The sequence below is a fragment of the Oncorhynchus mykiss genome, chromosome 6 (genome assembly GCF_057628025.1).
Source record: "Oncorhynchus mykiss isolate SJ-2025 chromosome 6, ASM5762802v1, whole genome shotgun sequence".
Lineage (NCBI taxonomy): Eukaryota > Metazoa > Chordata > Actinopteri > Salmoniformes > Salmonidae > Oncorhynchus > Oncorhynchus mykiss.
Genome location: NC_143027.1, coordinates 37,525,522 through 37,532,402, shown reverse-complemented (window position 1 = coordinate 37,532,402; position 6,881 = coordinate 37,525,522).

Below are 6,881 nucleotides of genomic sequence, written 5' to 3'. Positions count from 1 at the left end.
GTGGCTGCTGCCAACATATTGACTCAAATCTCTAGGCACTTTAATAATAAAAAATTTGATGAAATAAATGTATCACTAATCACTTTAAACAATGGCACTTCATATAATGTTTACATACCCTACATTACTCATCTCATATTTATATACTGTACTCTATACCATCTGCTGCATCTTGCCTATGCCGTTCGGCCATCGCTCATCCATATATTTATATGTACATATTCTTATTCATTCCTTTTGTCAGAATGTGTGCGTACTGGTAGCGAAGTCAGGTGCAGTAGAGCAGAGATTTGTGAACAGGCGCACACTTTATTTAGACAAAAGTGCAAAACGCACAAAACAGTCACAAGAATTATGATTAACAATAAACATCTTCATGAAAAATAACACGGAAAAAACAAGCCAGTCTGGCGCGTCAACAATGCACACGTAACACAAACAATCTTACACAAAGACATGATGGGGAACAAAGGAATAAATGCATGTAGATTGATTGGGGAATGAAAACCAGGTGTGCAGGCAACAAGACAAAACAAATGGATACATGAAAAATGGAGCGGCGACGGCTAGAAAGCCGGTAACGTCGACCGCCGAACGCCGTCCGAACAAGGAGAGGAGCCGACTTCGGCGGAAGTCGTGACACCTTTACACTTATGTGTATAAGGTAGTTGTGAAATTGTTAGATTACTTGTTAGATTTTATTGCACTGTCGGAACAAGAAGCACAAGCGTTTCGCTACACTCGTATTAACATCTGCTAACCATGTGTATGTGACCAATACAATTTGATTTGAATTTGATTTGAACAGTGGTAGGTGCCTGCTCAGTTGAATTAAAGGGTAACAACACAAAAAAATCTAATCTATCTTTGATTTTTCCCAGACCTCAAAAGTGGTATACTGGCATTGTTGTGGAGTTATAACATACTTTTTAAAAATATATTACAAAAGTGTGACTTTGAGAGGGAAAACCTGAACATTTTGGGAAAAATCTGAAACCTCTGACTCAGTTGACAGCCTCATTTATCTATTTCAATAGTAGGCCTCCTATTAGTCTACTTGCACAGTGCAGCTTGGATTGGCTTGATTGAATGAAAAATATGCGTTTGATAATTTTAGGTTATTCAGAGTGTATGTTACTGTTTGTCATAGACTTTTTCACACAGGGCACATTTCCTTTGCCGGGCGGGCCATTCAGTAAAGTTTTGGCAAAATTGGAGTATACCCACTTCTCCAGGCACCACTACACCACTGCTTGTTGTGTGTCTTTGTTGTCTGTAATCTATGAAAATGGTATGCTTAATTGCCGTCCAATATGACTTTACATTGTAAAACACAACAGGTGTCATTAAAGAACATTTAATTTGCCTCGAAGAGAGTTTGCTCACACAATATAATGATGCTGCAACATTTACTGAGTGGGCAGAAGATTGACATGGCCTGCATCCGAAATGGCACCCTATTCCCTAGTGCACTACTTTTGACCAGGGCCCTAGTGCACCAGATAGTGAATGGAGTTCCATTTTGGATGCGTATATGGTCTTTTTGGAATGCAGGTCAGCACCCTCTCCTCCATCACCTCACCATATTTTAAAAAACGTAGAGTCGATGTCCGCACCCTCGTGGAAATCGAATTAGCATAATATACAAATCCCCATCAAAATCTGTATGTTTAAGCTAGAGATATGTGTTTTATTTTTTGCATGGGTTGCGTCTCAATCCACCGTATCCGGCCATGTCGGCCTTCCACATCTGGGGTGGAAGGTGGCAGAGCTACAGTGTTTGTCAGACCAGGAGACATCCTGAAAACCGGACTTCTCACGAAAATGTCTGCAGAGTCCAAATGGTTTGGACCACCACAATCCATGTTTGTTGTTTTACTCTACTCTAGACTTGTCTGAAGGTAATCCAGTACCGGGATGAGAAATGTATGGAAGTGAATAGGTCATTTCCAGGTCAAACGTATACAGGTCATTCCCCGGTAAAAACAAATGAACAAATAATAAACAATCCTTAGCTTTCTTATATCTCTCAGATATAGGACAGACACTGCGTTTCTAAGGGCTAATAGCGAATTCAATGTTTAATAAAAAAAAAAATGTATATATAAGTAATTTGACTCTAGAGTTATTTATCTCCTCTGAGATACAGGGGCTGACCACCAAACCCAGTTCCCATTTATTTATTAGAATATTCACTGATATTCATAATTAATTTCCCCCTGTATTGAGAGGTGGTGGCTTGAGAAAGGAGTCAAGTTATCAACTGAGATAAATGGGCTCGTTGTAGAAATAGGATATCCTGTCTTGTGGCATCCTATTCCCTAATGCTATATCGTGCACTACTTGTGACCAGAGCCCTGGTCAGAATTAGTGCACTGTAAAGGGAATAGAGTGCAATTTGGGATGCACACTTGTGCTTTCCCTCAGGGTAGATATTATTCTTACCATGATTTGGATGGTAGTTGGAGGAATTTGGAGCTGATTGCAGGCTATGGAGGTTTGCCTCTGATTGTGCTGTATAGGCCTGACCATGATGAAACAAGAGAGCTGAATATCTATGAGGAATCTAACCTGGCGGTGTCTCACTTAGCTTTTTACTTTTCCAAATGCTCATACTGATTCCTTTTAGGATTCAAATTGAGTTTGAAGAATAGGCAAGTCAATTATGGAGCTGACAAGTCTTCACAGGTTGAATATAGTTTAAGGTTGAATAGGTTCACATGCTGAATAGTTGTTTTATTTTAATCTATAATTACTTTTTGACTACACCCTTATTGGCTGAGCTTCCTGCCTTGTTTCTTAACTGCTCTTAACAATGTTATTATTCTACTTCTTTCACCTGCTACATTATACATTCTATACCAGATACATTCTATACCAGTTTTGATGTATTTTCAATTATTCTAAAATGTAGTAGGTGTGTCCAAACTTTTGACTGGTGCTGTACATGTAGGTAGGGGTAAAGTGACTATGCATGGATAATAAGCAGCGAGAAGCAGCAGTGTAAAAAATGTGGTGGGGGGGGGGGGGGGGTCAATTCAAATAGTCCGGGTTGCCATTTGATTAGCTGTTCAGCAGTCTTATGGCTTGGGGGTAGAAGCTGTTAAGAAGCATTTTGGACCTAGACTTGGCGCTCCGGTACCGCTTGCCATGAGGTAGCAGAGAGAACAGTCTATGACTAGGTTAGCTGGAATCTTTGGCAATTTTTAGGGCATTCCTCTGACACCACTTGGTATTGAGGTCCTGGATGGCAGGAAGCTTGGCCCCAGTGATGTACTGGGCCTTACGCACTGCCCTCTGTAGTGCTTTGCAGTCGGAGGCTGAGCAGTTGCCATACCAGCTGATGATGCAAACAGTCAGGATGCTCTCGATGGTGCAGCTGTTGAACTTTTTGAGGATCTGAGGACCCATGCAAAATCTCTTTAGTCTCCTGAAGGGGAATATATGTTTTCGTGCCCTCTTCACAACTGTCTTGGTGTGTTTGGATCATGATAGTTCATTGGTGATGTGGACACCATGGAACTTGACGCTCTCAAACTGCTCCACTACAGCCCCGTCGATGAGAATGGAGGTGTGCTCAGCCCTCCTTTTCCTGTTGTCCATGATCATCTCCTTTGTCTAGATCACATTGAGGGAGAGGTTGTTGTCCTGGCACCACACTGCCAGGTATCTGACCTCCTCCCTATAGGCTGTCTCATCGTTGTCGGTGATCAGGCCACTGTTGTGTCGTCGGCAAACGTAATAATGTTGTTGGAGTCGTGCTTGGCCAAGCAGTCATTGGTGAACAGGGAGTACAGCAGGGAACTAAGCATGCACCCCTGAGGGGCCCCCGTGTTGAGGATCTGCGTGACAAATGTGTTGTTGCCTACCCTTACCACCTGGGGATGGCCTATCAGGAAGTCCAGGATCTAGTTGCAGAGGGAGGTGTTTAGTCCCAGGGTCCTTAGCTTAGTGATGAGCTTTGAGGACACTATGCTGTTGAAAGCTGAGCTGTAGTCAATGAACAGCATTCTCACGCAGGTGTTCCTTTTGTCAAGGTGGGAAAGAGCAGTGTGGAGTCTAATAGAGATTTGTGTCATCTGTGGATCTGTTTGGGCGAATTGGAGTGGGTCTAGGGTTTCTGGGATGATGGTGTTGATGTGAGCCATGACCAGTTTTTCAAAGCACTTCATGGCTACAGAGTCGAGTGCTAGTCATTTAAGCAGTCAATAACTATGTTTGTTTGAGAGAGAATGGAATTCAGGATTGCCATCTTCTAAAAGAGGATGAGGGGAGTAGAGAGAACAGTGATCAAAAAATAAAGGCTGTGTGTGAGCATGGAGAGGGCCATAGAACTCTCTACTAATGGCTAGGCAATAATATGTACCACAAATTTCATGACCACCATTATGTCCCCAAGATTATGCATAGTAGTTAGATGAATTCAATATTATCTCTCAAATGATAAATTAGTCTATAGCTCTTAGAGATACAGTAAAAGAAGCTCACATTATCATGAAACCTACAATTGTTCAAGATAATGACATACTGTACTGTATGGAGGTACCGCAGTTACACAGCAGCATTGTCACACCCTGATCTGTTTCCCCTGTCCTTGTGCTTGTCTCCACCCTCCACCCCCACAGGTGTCGCCCATCTTCCCCACTTATCCCCTAGGTATTTATACCTGTGTTTTCTGTCTGTCTGTGCCAGTTTGTCTTGTTTGCCAAGTCAACCAGCATTTTTCTCTCCTGCTCCTGTTTTTCCCAGTCTCTCGTTTTCTCGTCCTCCTGGTTTTGACCCTTGCCTGTCCAGACTCTGAGCTCGCCTGCCTTACCACTCTGCCTGCCCCTGACCTCAAGCCTGCCTGCTACCCTGTACCATTTTGGACTCTGCTCTGGCTATGAATGCTTGCCTGTCCCCAACCTGGCTTTTGTCTATCCCTTGGATTATAATAAATACCAGAGCTCAAACCATCTGCCTCCTGTGTCTGCTTCTGGGTCTCGCCTTGTGTTGGGATAAGCATACTGCATTTGTGAGATTTTAAGCAATCCTATTGATGAACATCAATACAGACAGTCCCCATTGTAAGGCCTTCCAACTGCGTAGTGATGTATAACTATGCTACAGGGATGTCAATGGTGGCTCTTTGTGGAATCCTATTTTAAATTATTCTTCTCTAATGTTATAGGTACATAAAGGCTGATGAATCAACCTCCATTTTCAGTGAGGAGATTACTACAGTATATACGATTCTAGTTGTACTACAACAGGCTACCATTGTGTGGTCTTTTCTCAATTCCCCAGAAGATTTTCCAAGAACAGCAAAGCCTCCCAGGCTTCACTCACAATTGGTGAAAGCCTGTGATAGAGGCTAGCAATTCCCTTTTGCTGCGTTCCTTACCAAGTGGGACTAGGGGGTATTTACCACATATAACTGGGAAAAATACACTTATACGCTTCTCCAACTGGTAATTACTAGTGGGAAATCATCCCTGAGCTCTGAATTCTCCCACATGCTGACCTCTGATAAAATGATAACAGCATTTTCGGCAGTTAAATCCAACAACAAAACAGTATTTATGAGAAGCAAACTATTTGCATGTTTTTTTTAACACTATAATTTGGGGGCTCCCAAGTAGCGCAGCGGTTTAAGTCACTGCATCTCAGTGCTAGAGGCATCACTACAGACCCTTGTTCAATTCCAGGATGTACCACAACTGGCTGTGATTGGGAATCGCATAGGGCGGGAGTTGGGAGTCCTATTGGCCCAGCGTCGTTAGGGTTTGGCCGGGGTAAGCCGCCATTGTAAATAAGAATATGTTCTTAACTGACTTGCCTAGATTAAAAAAATGTTAAACAAAAAAAATGATTGTTTTATTTTATGGTTGGCACAGCTTGTTGGTCATTAGGCAATCAACTTTTCTCAACGAGTTCAAAGCATGTGAATGCATCCAACTGGTATTGATGACTTCACAACTGGTAATTACCCCCTTCCAACTTGGTTATGAACACAGCATTATGTTCCAAGATCCAAGATGGCGTAGCATTCAGACGTCTTTTGTATTTGTCTTGTCATGTCCCATGTATATATCTTTATATATATTTTTGTATATATTTTTTCTTTGCAACACACTCTCCTGCAACCCGCCTCACCCAATGTGCTCTGAACCTCTTCACCTGGATCACCACAGCTAGCTAGCTGCTATTCGATTGGCTTCTCCTGGCTAACATCCCTGTCCCGAAGCAAGCACCAATTAGCCTGGAGCTAGCCAATGCTAAGCCCATCTCCCGTCTAGCTGAGAGGACCATCAGCCACTCCTTGGGCTACAATACCTATTTTGCCTATTGGCCTGGACCCCTTTTATTGCCGATACAGAGCCCCGCCGACCCATCATGACTGGACTACCAACGTAATCCGCCCGAGGGTTTTTTTCAACTGGCTCCTTCATCGCGACGTCCCCTGAATGCCCATCTGCTAGCCTGCTAGCCGGGGCCTGCTAGCTATCTAGAGCATACCGGACTGTTAGCTGTTGTGGCCCATCAGTCAATTTATTGGGCTACTACTCCTATTTTGCCAACTGGCCTTGACCCTTTTACTACACGGACAGCTGCTGATCCAGCACGACTGGTCTACAGACGTAAACGCACAAAGGGACTACAACAACTGACTTCTTCCGTCGCGACATCCCTCTAAGGCCCTTCTGCTAGCCTGCTATCCCTGGCCCGCTAGCTGTCTGAATTGCCGTGTCTACAGCCCGTCCAGCTACTCATTGGACCCTATGATCACTCGGCTACGCATGCCTCTCCATAATGTTAATATGCCTTGTCCATTGCTGTTTTGGTTAGTGATTATTGTCTTATTTCACTTTAGAGCCTCCAGCCCTGCTCAATATGCCTCA